Below are 18296 nucleotides of genomic sequence, written 5' to 3' on the forward strand. Positions count from 1 at the left end.
CAAAAACAAAAAAAGAAAGAATGTGAAATAAAGGATTTGCCTCTGGCAAATGATTAATACTAATGTGCAAAACTGGTTGTTTTCTTTCTCTCTCTTCCTCCACCCCTTTTTCTTCCGTTTCCCTGTGTTGTGGATACATTGGTCTTCATGAAAACCTTACGAAATACATTTGAGAGGTAATGGTTTGTGAACTAAGGCTTGTTTCAAATGTAACGCTAGTGGTATGGTAGTGGCCCAAAGGCTTCCACATGAGTGGAGCTCCATGCAGTCAGTGTTCACGTTTGTGAACACATTTGCAGTTATTTGGTGACATGCAATGTGAGTGTACTAGTTCTGACTTTGACCTTGCTGTTGCCCTGCCCCATTGCAGTTAGCAGCAATGACATCACTGTGGGGAGGCCTGCTCCGCAAGGCACTCCTACCCGCTAGCCACTCATGACTATATAAGTGCACGGCAACAAAGGGCTGCAACAACGTGTGGGGCTAGATTAATGTCTTTTACATTTCTTAGGCTCCACCCTTCCTTTCTGAATGAGATGAATTCCTTTTAATTTGCATCCAAAATTGGGAAGGGGAATGATGCTGATGTAAAGACTGCTTACCAGCTTCTGTTGGAACAGAGGTTGTGGCCCAGCAAGAACATGGGTGAGACGGGGAGGGGGGAGCTTCTGTTGCCCACATGGCCACTGGATGATACTGGCTCCTCCTCTTGCCATGGGATGGATCCCTATCCCTCTCCCTGATCCAAAGAAATAGGGTACCCCAGTAAAGAGGTCTGGGGGAGGTGTTGTGTATGTCTGAATACCCAGATGTGGCTTGATGGGCCACAGACGCCACCCCAAACAGCATCCTGGAGGAACCACCTGGATTTGATATGTGTCATAGGTTGGTCCTTGATCTTGATGGGGCCAGTCAAACTCGAATACAGGGGGAAAGGCTTCCTGTTTGAAGTCCAAACAGGACAGGGGAGACTTTTGTCCAAAAATGGGGAGATCCTGTGGTATATGTCTTTCTTTTGCCTTTTTAGGACAGTTTTCTTTATTACTGTAATTCCTAACTGGAACTTGTAAATATAGTTGGTAATCTCCTAAAAGCTGTTCCTATTCACCATAGGATCAGGTCATTATTTGATTAAAAAAGTATCCAGTCAACTAATTCATCTTTGCCCCTTTGGGTAATAGGAAGAATATATTAGACTACATATTCCCCAGCATAACTTCAGAGATTACAGCTTTTAAGTATCATGAATATGTATAAACTTCACATCAAAACCTAACGGTCATGAAAGATTGTTCTCTTTCCTTTCTTCTTTTTTTCACTGATTGAGCATCTCTTAAGTTTTAGAATTTCTTTACACAGGTTGTTGGCCTGCATAGTTATTAAATCCACTTGATAGTGCAATCCTGTACATGTCTGCTTAGAAGTAAGCCCTATTAAGTTCAATGAGATTTACTGCTAAGTAAGTGTATATAGGGCTGCAGCCTAAAACCATAGCCTTCACACTACCTGTACTAGTCTTACTGAAGCAAATGGAATTACTTTGCAGTAAGTGATTTGAGGATTGTCTCCCTGCCGTTTGAAATACATACTCCCAACTGCGGGGGAGTTTTCATGCTTAATGTTACGGAGGAAAAAATATTCAATAGTTTGTCTGGAGGCTTCTTAATTTATTGACTGCATTTGTGTACACAGCTTTTCTGCCAATGCACTCAAAGGATGATGTATACAAAATTTAAAATAATGACATGGCTATCGATGGCAACTAGCTATGAAGGCTATGCTCGGCCTCCACAGCTGGAGGCAGCAGTGTTGGAAAGCACAGTTGGGGAGATTGCTCTTATGTTCACATCCTGCTTGCTGATTTCCCACAGGCATCTGATCAGCCTCTGTGGGAACAGGATGCTGTACTAGATGGGCCACTGGCCTGATCCAGCTGGCTCTTCTTTACGTTCTTATGACATGCAAACGAATACAGAAAGAAAAGGGGCTGGGGAAGGCAGAAGAAAATAATACTGTGGTATAACAGCTTCTGCTGGCCAGCCTCTAACAAAGTAAAATCTTCTTGCAGACAGGGTTTCAATTTGTGCTTTCTGTTGGACTGGATCCAAATTATATTGCTTTTGAGTTTGCTGCATGAGTAGCATGAATTAGTATATCACTCTGGCTTTTCAGGAATGTGCCATCTGATTAGAGTTTAGAGTTGACGAAAGGATGCTTATATTCTGTTAATGGCTGTGGGTAGTTTCGTGAATGGACAATTCGCGGGTGGAGAAGAGCCCTATCCAGTAATTGTAGGGTTGTGTTCGGTAAACAGCTGCTGGAAAGAGCAAGGAGAGGAAGTTTATTCTCTGTGTGTTTAGTGTGGGGTTGCCACTCTTGGTTCATTCGGTTTTTATGGGGCATCCACACATTGTTGTCATAGAACCAATGTCATACTTTCCTCCCTTTGTGGTTTTGCCATTATTCAAACTGCAGAAGGTTTGGCTTAATTTTTGTTTATTCAAAGGGCGGAAGAGTAGTGCAGTCTTCTCAGGTGTAGCTGCCCTTAGGGCTTGCTGCAGCTGGTGGGAGTTGTAGTCCAAAACATCTGGAGGGCACCTGATTTGTGAAGGCTAGTTTAGGGGCAGACACAAACATCAGGTGGCTCTGCATTTTGTGCTAAAAGGAGCAAAAGCTGGCCCCTTGGCTGGGCTCCTGTTGATGTCCTTGGCTCCCTATACTGCATTGGTACAATGAACCATTTTGAAAAAAGCAAGGGAAATCTCTACAAAGTAAATCTGCGCCAGGGCCCAGGCAGCATTTTGGAGGCAGCAGCAGTGACTGCTTAAGCCACAGGGAAGCAGCAGGCATGGCAGCAGGATCTGCCACCCCTGGATCATGGCAGGGTCTTGCCACCCGAGGCAATCGCCTGAGGATGCTTCATCATAACGCCGGCCCTGGGTGGGACATAACCTGGAAACCTAGAGGCAACATGTCCTGGGGCAGCTAAGTCACCCTATTTAGCACTGTTTTAGCTGTCAACTTCACTTAACAAAGCAAGCCTTTGCTCCAGCTGCAAAAGGAGGTCTCTGGGGTGAATTGAGATGTGGAGGGACCTCACGCCAAGGAGCGAACAGCCTGCCAGCTTCTTTCCAGAGCCCAGTGGCTTCTTTCCAGGGGTCAGTGGTTGCAAGAAGATTTCCAAGCACACTTGTACTTAAATGCCGCCCTCTAGCAATAATTGTAGTCCTGTCTGGCCATGTCCATGGATGATTAGGAACGCCTGCAAACAGTTGCCTTGTTTTTAGTGTGGCATTACATGATCACAGTCTTTAATGTCTTTACAATATTTCCCTCATAGAATCATAGAGTTAGAAAGGACCTTGGGTGTCACTAATTCAGCTCCCTGTTCAGTGCAGGATCTGCATGACTGATGGCTGTCTAACTTCTGCTTGAGTCTCTCCAGTTTACCAGCCACCTCCACACTGAGTCTTTTTCACTGATACTGTTGGAAAGTTTATCCTAATGTTAAATGAAATATTCATTGTGATTGGGCTGGCTTGAGGTTCTTGACACGCAAATGAAATATTCATTGCGATTTCCACCTACTTACTTGTCTTGTCCTCTGGAACAACACCATACAGGTTTGCTATATCTTCTGCAGTATAGCCTTTTGGATATTTGAAAATCTCTTCCTCCCACAATAACAACAACCCTTCTCTTTACCAAGCTAAACATAGGCTGGATCTACACTCATCTCAAAAACACTAATAAAAAAACCCACTATAAAAATATAGCTCCCAGTGGAATTTCCCATTGGCAAAAGATCGCTGCTTTACAGCACCCTTTGGTGTCACATTTCTATAACACATTTTTAACGTTATAACTCATCAGTGTAGATTAGTCCTTTCTCAGCTCTTCCACCCACTCATCATAGGACTTGATTTCCAGAGCTTTTCACCATTCTGGTCATTGTCCTCTGGATATACTCCAGCTGATCAGTATCCTTCTTAAAGTGTGGTGTCCACAGTAGGAAACAGTACTCCATATGTTCCCTTAGCATGCAGGATAGAGAGAAACTATTAACTGCAATAGCTATATAACTATATCTATTATATATTTGATGAGAATGGTAACAATATAAAACCAAAACATGAGGCTTATTGGGAAATGCATGTATATGGTTATTTTAAAAGAGACCTTATTGTTGACTTTGCACTAGCAAGATAAATGCAGGATGCTAATTTTCCTCAAGGTTAGTCTAAAATTGCATCTACCATACTAGCTCCTCAGAAACAGGTACTACTGTGAAAATGAATGTAGAATTTGGGTTAGGGTTTCTCTGACTTGGGAATTAAGTTTGCTATTCTGTTTCATGTACAAAACTCTGTATCCTGGTTTCTTCATTCAACACAGTGGTGCATTTATTAGGATGGTCTTCCCACAGAACATTCCCTAACTTCAGCAGTTATGGATTCCCTTGAACCCCCAAACTCTGTTCAGCCAAGAATGGAGGTAACAAATAAACATTTGTGTTAATCAATGAGATTTTTGCTGTCCTTCTGCTGTGTTTCTAGGGGAACCTCACATGGAACATCATAATAAGAAGAACTTTGTTTATATAAATCTTCATGTGTCATGACTTCTACCTTGATTTTCCTTGAGAGGCTTTCAATAGTGAGAGAGCATTAGCTACATACTTCCATATTTTCATGGCCTTTATTGCCCTTTATTGCATTCCATATCCATAGTGCTGCCATATCCATTATTAATCCATAGAAGGAATCTTGCACTATCAATGTAGATTAAACATTAAATACGTTAAAGGTCAAAGAAACCATCACAATGAAGATAGATTGAGAGCTATCAAAGTCCAGACAAGCACACTTGATATTTGTGCTTTAGAGTTTTAAAAATGGAAGAATAATAGAAAAAAAATTGTTCACAACTGCCTGATGTGAAGCTTGGATGAAAAACTAAGTAGCAAATTTAAGCCAGGGTGGAGGGGAAGAAGGAATGGGTGGGCAGAGCAAGAATAATGTTGACCAGTCCTCTCTTCCTTAGTGCAGGGGGAGAAGGCAGAACCATCCAATGCCAGGGAAGCCCTTTCAATGCCCAAGGAAGGAGGGAGCCCCACAGCACAGACTGAGCAATCAAGGGAGAAGGAAAGCCATGCATTGTCTCTGATGGAACAGCAGCACCTCAAGAGGCTGGTGCAGACCCAGCTCCCTAGAAGGAGTTCCCGGCATCAATCCAGGAGCTCTTGGTGGGACAGGCAGTTCTCATGAGTAGCTGTACTTTCCTTCCCCTTTAAAAGTGTGGCAGGTAAGCAGGGCCAAATGTTCATACAACTTCATGCTTCTGTGCAGTCTTAAGATCAGAACTCCTGATCTGAAGCCTTGACCCCCCCCCCGGCCTTGTCCCTGAACTGCCTTCAGGGCATGGGTGTAGCCAGGGGGGCAGGAATAATAATAATAATAATAATAATAATAATAATAATAATAAATTTATACCCTGCCCATCTGGCTGCGTTTCCCCAGCCACTCTGGGCGGCTTCCAACAAAATATTAAAATACAGTGGTACATACATTAAAATACATTAAAAGCTTCCCTAAACAGCAGCTCTCCCCCCTCCCAGATCAAGTAAAGCAATAGAAATACTTAACTAACTGACCAAGAAAAGTCCTGCCACCCCTAACAAAAACTTTGGCTACGCCCATGCTTCAGGGAATGCTGAAGCTTGTCTCATAAGTTGGTTTGATCTTTGCCTCATTGCTGGTGCCCAGACTAAACAAAATTCTGCCCTTCTGCTGTTGCTGAGTTTACACTGTCAAAATAAAGTTTGTTTTCTTACTTACAAGAAAGGACACCTTTTTTTGTTCTTGGGCAGGAGCCAGGATGCCTCCCAGGGCACATGCTGCAGTTGGAAGCCCCACACTTAGTCCTGTGCCAGATAATGCTGGTCTTTGCCCACTGCTGCCACTCAACCCACCACCCACCAATGCCATCTGCTTTCCCTCTCCTAATCTGCCCCCTCATGGCACCAATGAAAGTGGAAGCTTTGCTGTATCTGGGATGGCATGTCAGTACCCGCAGCTATGCCCCTCTTTGGCAGACTCTGCAAGTGGTCACCCTGTTATATCATGTAATTACTTCCCATCTCAATAAGAGACATACTCATATGCTCTTGAACATGCCTACGTAAATGAAAAAGAGACTGTGCTGTTTCTGACCAATGCGTTTTGCACTCTGAAGCTGATGCTGCTTGCCTGAAGTGTCATCATGACATCATGTTGATGCCTGAAGAGGAGGGATTGTGACCTCATGCTGCCAGAACAGTGACTGACTCCTGTGCCTTTATGTTGATGGAAATAGAAACTGACCAACATGCTGTCACATACCTTCTTCCCACCTGAAAGAGAAAGGCAGGCAGTGGCCCCTTGCCCACATGCCACTATTCTCTACACCTTAAAGCAGAAAATTTCTTAACAGTCTGTTTCCCATTCTCTCAAATGTAAGTTGGGAAGACAGGCAGACAAGGAAGCATCACTGTCAACCAAAGCAATCTAAGTAAGGTATGAGATGGTTGTTTTCTAACTTCTGATGGCTGCTGGTGGTATAGTCTCCCTATGCAATGTTTACCTCCTAACTATCAGTTATTTCTCTAGTGAATAGGAGGCACTGAAAAGCCACCAGCCATCCTTTGTGGTTTAACAGTACGTTAGAGACCCAACTTGAGAAGAGTTGTAGTCCCACAGAGAAAAATGGGCAAGTAAAAGCAAATCAAGTATAAACACTGAAAACAAATAAGCATACATCTAAGCCTAGTCTGTACTCTGGTTTTGATATTAGTTGTATGAATTACTAGAGTGGGGCTTGTGTACCTGGTTGCTGTCAGTTATGCTTGTCTATTTTTGTGAACCTGACATGTGCAGTGAGAGTTGTGTGTGTCTCTAATGCAATATTCACAGGAGAGGGGAGATATGAGAGAGGCTGGCAGTCATGCCAGTAAGAAGAGGGGACCGTCAGTATCAGAAGTTGTTCTGTTTTGGTTTGGTTGCCTATCTCCAGGATTTGATTTGTCATTCCAGCCAGCCCTCTAGACTAGCAGTGCTCTTGGTGAACACCAGATCTTCCACTCATTCACCATTTGGTTGTGGATGAACCAACGTCCAGCTGGGTGGTCTGGATGTGACTCAGTTCCGTCCACCTGAATACTTGGCACAGCACCATCACAGCCTTGAGTGGAGGAGTTGTTGTTGACCACCAGGATTCAATCACCCTTCCCAGGAGACCAGCCTGGGTCCTGGTCAGAGGCTTTGCACCTAGTACTGGACCAAAGACATAGAGTAGAGATTCTGGTTATATACCATCCACCCTGCTGCACAGCAGTCTTCTTCCCTGAGATGGCAGAGATAGTTTTCAGGATGGTATTAGCTAACCTCAGGACATCAGGCTGTTTTCAACTAATCTGGTCAAGTGGAATGCAGGAACTATCTCTAGTGCAACAGAGCTTCCCCCCTTCCCCACCCCTGCGACTCCACCATATCTGCTTTGGGGGGTTGAGAGGACCCTAGAACAGACTTATGAAATCCTAGGGATTCCTGAATGTCCTGGGATCTTTTTTTGATGGTGTGGCTGGCAACCCTATCAATACCCTAGTCTTGCTGTGGAATGATAAGATGGAAGGGGCAACTGACATGGTCACTCCTGAGCTCCCTCTCTATGATTGCTTTTCTGCATTGATTAAGGTGAACCGCTGACATTGAAACCTGGCTGGTGATACATTTCGGGAGTTCTATGTGAATCAGATCAAGCTGACAGGAGGAGGTTTCATGTTCATTATAATATATGTTCAATACATGTTCATTATAATATATACATGTTCATTATAATCAATAAGGTTTGGAGAAGCTAATGAAATATATTAAAAATATTTAAAAATAGGGGAGAAAAGCTAAAATATAAATATATAGATAAATAATCCAATGCTTATAAGCAAGAGAACAGAGTTTTATAAAAGAGCAGAAACAAGAGACCTATAGTGAGGGCTTTAGTTTAAGCAGCAGAGATTTATGATATTTATAAAGGGTTATGGAGGAGTTCCACTTTCTTTGACAAATAGTTTGGTTTAGCCATTTTGGGCCATTGTACACTTGTGGGTACAAACAGTATATCTGACTTCTTAAAGCTTATTTTTCTTGATATAGCTGTTAAAATCTCCCAACAAAACACATTATTTAATATCCACTTTTTTCTAGCCCTTTGTGCTTTCCAGTGACACAAGTCTGCCACTTGAGCCAGGTAAAGGGAGTATTGTTGGGATATGGCATGGGATGAAATAGGAACATGTCTATGTCAGGTGTACTGCCCTAAATAGCAGGAGACAAGGACAACAGATAATTTGACAGGAGGATATGTGCTACGTCTATATCCACAGTGAAGTGTGCTACTTACTAACTTGCATTTATGTTTTTGCTATGCCAGATGAAGAACATATAGTTCAAAACTATCCCTTACTATAAGTGACTATTTTGTCCAAATTCGTTGTTAGATTGTGGTGCTGGTATTTTGTGGACTGCTAATCTCAGATCTAGAACAAGGAAGAGAAACTGGCACAAATTTAAATGGTATTTGTGTTAAAAGTAGCACTGAGTTACTTTTAGTACAAATAGTGGACACTTCTTTATTTCTTTTTAAAATTTATATGCTGCCTTTTTCTTTAAAAATGTACATAATATAAATAAAACAGGCATCCCTAAGCAACAATACTGCTTTGTGTTTGTATCATGCAGGATGGGGACCCTGTGGTCTCCCAGATGTTGTAGGACTCCAACTCCCATCAGTCCTGTTAGGTTCCCCACTCTTGGTACCGTGTTTTCAAAATGCTTCTCATACATCATCTACCTGTATTACAGATGGGAATGCTGAGGCTAGGAGTCTGCCTGTCAGTAATATGGGCAGTAATGTCAAAGCGGGCTCTGTGAAATAATTACTTTTTAACGCCAGCAAATTCAGGTTGCTGTGAAGCAGGTTCTGAGGAAGAATATGGTGCAGGACATATGCATATTGGCTGATGTGTAAACATTTATGGTTCCTGGGATCTTTTCATCCTTTTATGGGGGTGCTTGGTGATATACATATATGCTGTGCCATTTACAAGACTGAAGCTGCAATTCTGAAAACACTCACCTGGAAGTAAGTCCCACTGAACTCAATGACATTTCCATATATGGGATTGTTCAGCATGGCCACAATCCTCTACAGATTTACTTAGGAGTAAGCCCTGGAACTCATTGGCACATCTCCCTGAGTAAATGCATCCTGGATTTTGCTCCTGCTTCTGTTTTCCTCAATGATAATTTAGGAAATACTTTCTGCAGTTGTTAAGATGCAATTGCAGAAAAAGTCTTGCTTTTGAAGCATATTGCTTGAGTGTAGATGGTTTCTTTGTCAGCAGAATATATCAGCCCTTATCTAGAGGCTGTGAACATTAGTATTTACAGTCAATATACTTTGCAATAAACTGACAAACCAAATGGGGTTTTTGTTTACTTTAACAGCCCTGCATTTATCTGATGCTGTTTAGATCTCATTAAGTCTCCCTTTCCTGAACTGCTCTCATGGGCCAGCTGAATAGGAAAGGTAGTGTCAAAGCACTTTATAAATCCATTAGGCTGAAAGGTCTTAGGTTTCTAACATTATAAATTCGATATCTTGCCTTTAGTTGCAATGTGTACATTAATTAAGAGTTCTCACAATGCCAGAATACTGACTTTAATTACAAAAAGTTTAGTCTGATCTGAAAGTAATCTATCGGGTCCAGCATCTTTTCCCCCCACAGTGGCCAAGCAGATTCCTATGGAAACTTACCAGCAGACTCCTTCCACTGTTGCCTTCAGCTACAGCCATTCAGCAGCATGGTGCCTCTGAACCTGACAGTAGCATATAGGCATTGTGGCTATTGTCCAAAACGACTTTAAATCAGTTTAACAAAGTGACACATCTTGTGGCAGTAAATTCCATATATTAATGATGTGCTATGTGAAGAAGCATTTTCTCTTGTCCTGCAAAACAGGAGCTTTGGGACAGAACCTCTTTCCTTTGCTCTCCTTAGTGGCCCATCATCCAGGCAATTGCCTCACCAAGGAAGCTAGCTAGGATTATATTTTAGCACTTGTTGGATCCAGGGATTAGAAGCGTCCAGGGATTAGAAGGGCCTTGGCAACAATCTTCTCTACCCCCCCCAACTCATAACAATACATTTGCTAGCCTATAAGGTGCCATAAGACTCTTATTTTTCTTTTTGCAACAATAGACTAATATAGCTACTTCTCCACAATAAATATGTTTGACATACTCTACCAAAGGAAATGAGGAATAGACATTCCACAGCTTTCAAGAGAATGGGTATTCCAAAGCCTTTGATTAAATGCAGTTAAGGTCCTGCCCTTTGCAGTTAAAGGCAACTTTTATTTTAGGACTGTACCAAAATGGATGCCAATTTTAGTAAGGGGATAAAAAGTAAAGGTTTCACTATGAATACTTTCCACACTGTTTCTTTATTTATTAAGTGGCCAATTCAACCATTTAGTACCTTGACAAACAAAATTACAGTGAACATTTCAAGAATTATATGATTCCGTAAGACACTTCCCTCGTTAACAAGACAGTTACAGCGGCAGTAGGGCAAAGATAATCATCCTGTGGGTATACTGTGTAATCTTTTCAAATCAATAGCAGATGTGACATTAATAACATAGTACATAACTAAAACAATCCTTTTCCTAGAAGGAAAATAATTTAGCAGTGCAATCCTATATACTCAGAAGTAATCCCCATTGAGTTCAGTGGCTCTTACTCACAAGTGACTGTACGACTGAAACCTAAATTATGCTTTTTATAATAATTTTTAAAGGGATGCACAGTCTAAGGGAGTGAATGTTCAGATTTGTGGTGTAGTGCCTGTGGTTATCAAATATAAATATGCAAATTTTGAAAAATGTCTCAGTAGAATAATGTTTAAACATACTTCTTAAATAGTATAGAGGTTGATAAACACAGTGGCCCAGTTTGGATAATCATTGAGACTTCGTAAACAATAGTTTTTGAAATCAGGTTGGGCATCAGGTCTGAACGTCACCCCTTCCCTCCTCCCATCATGCAACTTTAGTATAAAGATCCTGGGTCATATTAATGTGGTGTGCACATTCCTGTTTACTCTGTATTCTGTGCACTCCCACCACTGGTCTGGAAAGTGGTGTACACACATTAGCCACAATCCTTATCTATCCTGTTGTTTCTTAGGAAATACTGCATTTTGATGCACCCCCCCCCCCCGCAACACAGGTTTGATCCAAACTGAGAGAAAGCATGTCATAGCTTCTTTTTAAGCCAGTGATGTCTACACAGTCTAATCCAAAGTTCCTGATTATATCTGAACCAGGGAACTCTGGCCTTATAGGTTAACTGACTGGTTTAACTCAAGCCAGACTCTACATGCTGAAGGCAGCTTAGAGAAGTGGAGGAGAGAGAAGGGGTGAGGAGAGAAGTACTGGGCCAAAACACCCATTCACACCATAACCATAGTTTATGAGGACTTGAACAATTGTCTGAGCTGGGCTAGTGTACATGATGGATGGGGGGTGGTAATTATATTGTAACATGAAATATGTTATTCCTAACTTTTAACATAAAGAATTCTAAATGATATAGAAATTATAGTTAGAAGAGTAACCAAAATTTTGTGTGCTGGCTGTTGTTCAGTATTTGACATCCAGAAGAGCTCTGCTAAAGCTCAGTTTCACATTGAAAAAGAGGTTGAAACATCAACTAGCCTTGTAGTATTATTTTACTGCATGTCGGAGGTCAGTTTTTCAACCCAGTGAAATATAGTTTCCCCCCATAAACCAAATATTCCACTCTATATAAGTTATAAACCACAATGAAAATGTATACAGCATTCATAAATACACATAAAAAGCACTGTTAAATAGAATCTCTATATACTTCAATAGATCTTCCTCCTTAAAAATATAAACTGGAACCATTATTTATTAGTAAGCATATAGGTTCTCTGACAAATGTTTCATATAAATACAATGCATCTGTGCGTAAGACTTCCTGCAAGGACATATAAAGGTGTATAGAAAGAAACAAAAAGAATACTGCAAGCAATCTAAACTGGCACAGTCATCAAGGATTTAGCACAACACCGTGGCCTTTGTTTCTGATGTAATTCATATATTCCTGTAACCTTGGGAAATTGCACCCCAAAATTACTCTACTTGCTTTTAGCTTGTTTTCTTATAAGCATCTTCGCAAGAGGGGTGGAAATACAGGTGGTCATTAGCTGACTGGCTAAGTTGTTTAACTTGCTTCCTGAGCAGGGCCGATCCTACCGTGAGGCAGAGTGAGGCAGTTGCCTCAGACGGCAATTTCTGAGAGGTGTTAAGTGGTTAGAAAGGTGTACTGCATGGTCTGCCCTGCAGACTCTGAGCTAGTTTGCTCCCCCAGCATGGTCGGCATACCAGTGACACAAACTGAAGCAACCCACCTTGGGCAGCATTCTCCTCTCACCCCAGCAGGGCATGGGTCCAGATCTGTGGGGTAGAAGCGTTGGTGGCACATCTTGTCTCAGGTGCCTAAGGGTTTTGGGCTGGTCCTGTTCCTGAGAGTAATTAATAGTTATCTTCTACGTTTAAGTGCTGCTATATATCAAACCAATGTATACTGGTTTTTTGTAATTCTTGCAGGATAAATTATAGTTTCCAAATCTCTTTCCCCTCCTGCCAAAGGAAACAAGCTGCACATTTCTTTAGCCAGAGTAGTTATCTCGCCTGGATCTGAGGCAACCAGTCCTTCCAAGGACTAAAAATCCACATGGTCCTTCATTGCCAACCAGGCCTGTCCACTGATGAGGTGAGGTGCCTGCCTTGAGTGGCAGAAGTGCAAGAGGTGTTGCCCACCTACGCCACCAGTAGCACTGGTTTCCAGGGTGACCTCATGGAGTGCACAAAAGAAGTGCACAAAAGAAGAAGATGCTGGTGCTGCCAGCACTTTGGAAGTGCCGTCACCCAACACAAGTAGGAGAAGTGTGGTGCTTGTGACGGGGTGGTGACAACAGAGGGGGCACGTTCCTGTTTTGCCTCAAGTGGCAAAATAAGACCCACAAAGTCTGGTGAAGTCCACCTATGTGCTCAGCAGCAAGGGAAGGAATTCCTTCCTACCCTGAAGTAGGTGGGCTCAGCAGCAACAAGAAAACCATTCCGAACAACATGTGCTTCTAGTTGTACTCACCATTTTAATCTCCCAAAATGCCTCTGGGGCCTTGATGGAGCAATGAAACTGGGCCTACCAGCACATGTCGTTGGGCTATCAACCTACACACTTACACCTGCAGGGCTGGCTCTATGATTAGGTCTTGTGAGGTGGCTGTCTCAGGCAGATGATTTAGGGGTCATGAAGCAGCTGCAAATCATTATTGAATTGTATTTATTTTATTGCCAAGAGGTGCTTGTGGGATTTTCTACCTAAGGTGCCAGAATAACTTGGCTGGCCTTGGGTACTATGCACTTGGTGTTGGTCAGGAATGCCATTTTCTGCTCTTCCTTGTGCAGCAAAATGTCTTGGGCTGGCTCTGAATGGCATGGGAAAGTGCCAGTTGAAATCAGTTCCCATGCGGCTCTGCATATATGAAAAAGGGGCTCCGCTATTTCCTTCAGGCCTGTCCTGTGTGTGGTATCTGAGCTTGAGGAGAATAGTGACAGATCCACTAGATCAGTTTGGCTCTATGATCAACTGCATGTGGGGGGAAGCTAATGCATAATAACCAACTGGGAATAAACTAATTCAAATGGATTTTAAACTGTTATAGAAAACACTAGGTCAGTGGGTCCAATCAGGCACAGAGTTAAAGACATTAAAGTTCATTGAACTTAGAAGAAGTTTACCTTAAAAACCCTAACATATCCCAATATAGAATCATTCTTCAACATAGGAGCCAACTCCTAGGAGCTGTGGCCCCCACAATAAAATATTTGAGGGGGTTGGACCATAGCTGTCAACTTTTCCCTTTTCTTGTGAGGAATCCTATTTGGAATAAGGGAATTTCCCTTACAAAAAGGAAAACATTGACAGCTATGGGCTGGACCCCCACAAAGTTGATGGCCATTCACATTCAAATGCTGTGTGCACACTATTTCATGTGACTGGTTTTGCGGTGTGGGGCTTACCTGTGCCCTCACAATATTTTATTCAAGTCGGCACTCCTGTTCTTCAAACATTCAAAAGAATGGGTGGGGGCTCAAGCTGGGTAAGGGGTGCAGGGACTCATGCATTTCCAGACCTGTGAAGATCTGCAGGGAGAGGTTAGATTGCTCCTTTTTTTTTTAAAATGATATTTATTAAGAATTTTAAGATTACAAAAAAGTCAGAAAGAAAAAAAAAGAAAAAAGCAAGGAAAAAACAAACCACAATCAAACAATCCAAGTCAATAAAAAGCAAAAGAAAAAACAAAAAACAAAAAACACATAACACATCAAAATCAAAAAACAAAAATAAACCACAAAAGTTTAAAAATAGATCCAATATTCCCAAATCCTTAACTGTCATTACCTTATTTCATCGACCTCCTCACCCCTCCCTTTTTTGTATTCTAGTTATTGATTATCATAGCAAATCCTTCCCATTTTTCATAATATTCTGTCATTAAATTACCTTAATCTACTTTAACCTTATCTTACTATAAAAAACCCTAAAACTTAAAGCTTGAGTCTTATCTATACCAATTTCTCATAACCATGCCATATTCTTGCATAGTTCTTTTTAACATTTCTGCTAAAGCCAAATAATTTCGTTCCAACATCTCTTTTAATACTCATTAATTTTAGAAAACATTCCTAAATAGAATTTTTGAAACTTTCTCCAATCTTCATCCAACGTCTCTTCCTCCTGGTCACGGGTTTTGTCAGTCCTTTCTATCCCATCCATCTAGTTCACTAACCTGGTAACCTTATGTCTGAGGCCCTTAAGTCTCTTCCATGTCCCTTCCGCAGATCTTCTTCATATTTATACCTGTACTTTACTTTGTCTTCTGCTCCTTTCACACGTGGAGACTCCAGCTTGACAGTATTTTTATCCCTTCTCGACAGATCAGCCCCTTTTCCATAGTCCACACTGAACTCCATGTGGTATTTAAAAACATTTTTCAAGATCCCTCCAAAATTGAGGACCCCCACAACTCCAAACTCCTCCCAACCCAACGCCAGACTTGAAAAGTCAAAACATCCCTGCATAGGGGGGTCTATCCAGTCCCCCATCTCCAAACCAAACAAGACTCTATCTCTCCAAATCTGGCTTTTTCCAAGTTCGTTTGTCAAATCCAACAACTCATGTTCCTGCTGGGCCACAGCTCCCTCCATCTCTGCCACCCGAGGTCCAACAACGATCTCCTCCTTCATCTGATCTGTCAGAGCACATTCCTGATTTGATTCCTGAGTGGATTCTATATAGATACCCACTACCTGTCCGAAATTTCTGATCGCAACAGTCATCAAATCCGTCTTCTCATGTAACTGTTCCAATAAAGCACTTGTTTTACAGAAAGCACGCACCAGAGCCTCTGAGCACATTGTTATACCAGGTCAGAAGTCTATTCCCACGATCTTAATCCGTTGCAGCTGCTCCCCAGTTCAAGTTTAGTAACAGTTTCACAAGCTCCCTCTAGGGGAAGAACTTCTATTTGTATCCAACTCTTTTCTTTCTTTTTTTAACAGCAGATCTAACAACAAAGTTTCCTTTTTCAGATATTTTGTCAATATTTGTTCCTTTAAATTGCGAAAGAGCACAATGGAATCACTATGTTTCTCTTCTTTTAACTGTCTGTCAAAAACATTTGTCTATGGTCAATGAACTTTCCCAAAAACGTCTGTCCTGACACCCCGCTCCCAGGTTCAAGACGGTGGAAAATTACTTTTCTTACACTCTCTTCTGCAGGTTTAAACAATCCGGAAAAAATCCCCCCTCTTCTCCTGCTTCCGAAGGGGGTTCAGTAATTTTAGATGATGAAAGTTGATCCTTTACAAACGATTTTCTACACTCTAGTTTACCATGTCTTTGCTTTAATCTATCTACAAGAAACGGAAGGCTGACTTCCTGTTTAGACCTTCCCGCTTCAGTGCCAAATTAAGAGGAATTTCTTAATCCAATTTTCCGTTCTACTCACAGATCGTTGTTAAAAGTCCAATTGTCCAAATTTGATCTGCTCACAGGTAGTTGTTTTGTAGCCAAATTGTCCCAGGAAAAAGGTAGCACTCTCCAGCAACGGCTGTGTGGCTTCGCTCCACGGAAGAAGCAGTTGACTCTCAGCACCACGCCACTAGCCCCTCTTCGCTCCGGAGCCCGTAATTGGGTTCCTTTATGAATTGGGGGGGGGGCGCAAAAGGTGCCCGCCGAGTCCCATGGTCACAGGCTTCATCCGCCTGTGATTTTTCAAAGGGTCCCCGCTTCGCCGTAACGGAACAGACCCGTTTCCCGTGGAGCCAGTCCCTCCAGATCAGAGGGAATCCGCTATTACCGATGGCGCCACCCCGGAAGTCGAGGTTAGATTGCTCCTTGCCCAACAGATTCTAACCATGTTCGACTGAATGTCGTTAACATCCCATTGCAGATCCTTGTGTTCTGCACACACAGGTAGGGGCAGAGCCTGTTCCCCCATGGGGATGTTGGGGACATGGCCAGTGCATGTGTACCTGCTTTTCAGACCCACACATTGCTTTGAATGCTTGAAGAAGGTTTCTGTATTAGAATGTGACCATTCTATATTTAAAAATAATAATTAGATGGCCACTCCAGGTATTTGGGAAGGCCCAGATGTAGTTCAGAGAATGAACTGCAGAGCAGTTTTTCAGTACCCTTTCAGCTTCCTTTTGGAGAGGTTGCTGGAGGTGTTGGGGTTGATGAAGCCAAATTAGTGGTAGCTATCATAATGGATTTCTGCATAACAGGCGGTATTCAGTACCGTACTAGTCCTACTCAGACTAGACCCATAGAAGTTAATGGACATGGCTACCTTAGCTTCATTGATTCCAGTAAGTCTTCTCTGAGTAGGGCTTAGATGAATACCACATATAAAGTGGGATACAACAAATGAGGCCAGCTGAAGCCCTCTTCAAGGAGTTCTGCTTGCCCAGTGGGGCTTTCCCCACTCTTCTCCTTTCTGCATCCCCCTAAATTGGCAGCGGGGGGGGGGGGGCAGGTTGGCAGAAGCCCCAGAACAGCACACAGAGGTAGGAGAGGGGCATCGTTCTGTTTGGCAAAACGACAGAATGATTGTCTTTGCACAACACTGAATTTCTCCCATAGTTTTTCATGCTTGTGAATAGTTAGCAATGCTATGTTTGAGCCTATATTGAGCCTCTACAACATAATTTATGTTTCAAATTGGGATGTATTTGCATGGTGGTTATTTTTATATTTTTATGTAGCCCATCAGCATGAATGACTTTTATATAACAATAGAATCTCTGCAGTTAGGAACTTATCTCAATGTAAACAAGGGTGGAGCTAATGATAGAAGCAGTGAGAGAGCATCTAGTTGTTGGATACCAGGGATACTGAATTGCATCCATATCTTAGATACAAGCAGAAAGTCTTTGTTCAGTATAGGATTTCATACAGTGCCTTTGCAAGCACATCATCTCCTTTTTTAAAGCATGCACATGCATTTTATAGGGCAGGTGTAAGGAACCTGTAGCCGTTCCGATGTTGATATATTCCAACTCCAGCCAACTCCAGTCATCTTGGCCAATCGTAAGGGCTGATAGGAGCTGTAGTCCTACAACCTGTAGTGAGCCACATATTCCCTGCCCCTTTTGTCAGGGAAAGAAGTAACTTCTGCTTGTTTGCGTCATTCAAGACTGATGTACTTCAGATGTATTTTCTAGTCAAGGATCTACAAAATGCACCAAAGCAGTCCTAAGAAGCAGTTCTTTGCCTCATTTTATTCAAAGGTGTTATTTTCACAGCAGGATATTTTGGGCATGTGAGTCTTCTCCATTCTTATTGGTTTTTAAAGCAGCCATCTATGTTTTAGAGAACAGTAATATAGAAAAAAAATCAACATTAAAGATATCAGATCCTCCCATTTTATGTGCATCACTCCTCCCCGCCCCCATCCAAACCTCAAGTAGGAGGGCATAATTCAATTGGCCATCTATTTCAATTGATTGTTTGGGAAGATATGGAGGCAAGTTAGTAAGCTTTCTCATAACAGAATGATAGAATCACACTGTCAAATCACCAAAGCTATGATTGTC

General features: G+C 42.1%; 1 protein-coding gene across 12 annotated transcripts in view; it reads left to right on the forward strand.

The window, feature by feature from the left end:
- CTNNA3 (catenin alpha 3) overlaps positions 1 to 18296 on the forward strand; it is a 570905-nt gene that overhangs the window by 331550 nt on the left and 221059 nt on the right. The gene's annotated exons all lie outside the window — the stretch shown is intronic.

This window comes from Podarcis pityusensis (assembly GCF_964106645.2).
Source record: "Podarcis pityusensis genome assembly, chromosome: 5".
Taxonomy (NCBI): domain Eukaryota; kingdom Metazoa; phylum Chordata; class Lepidosauria; order Squamata; family Lacertidae; genus Podarcis; species Podarcis pityusensis.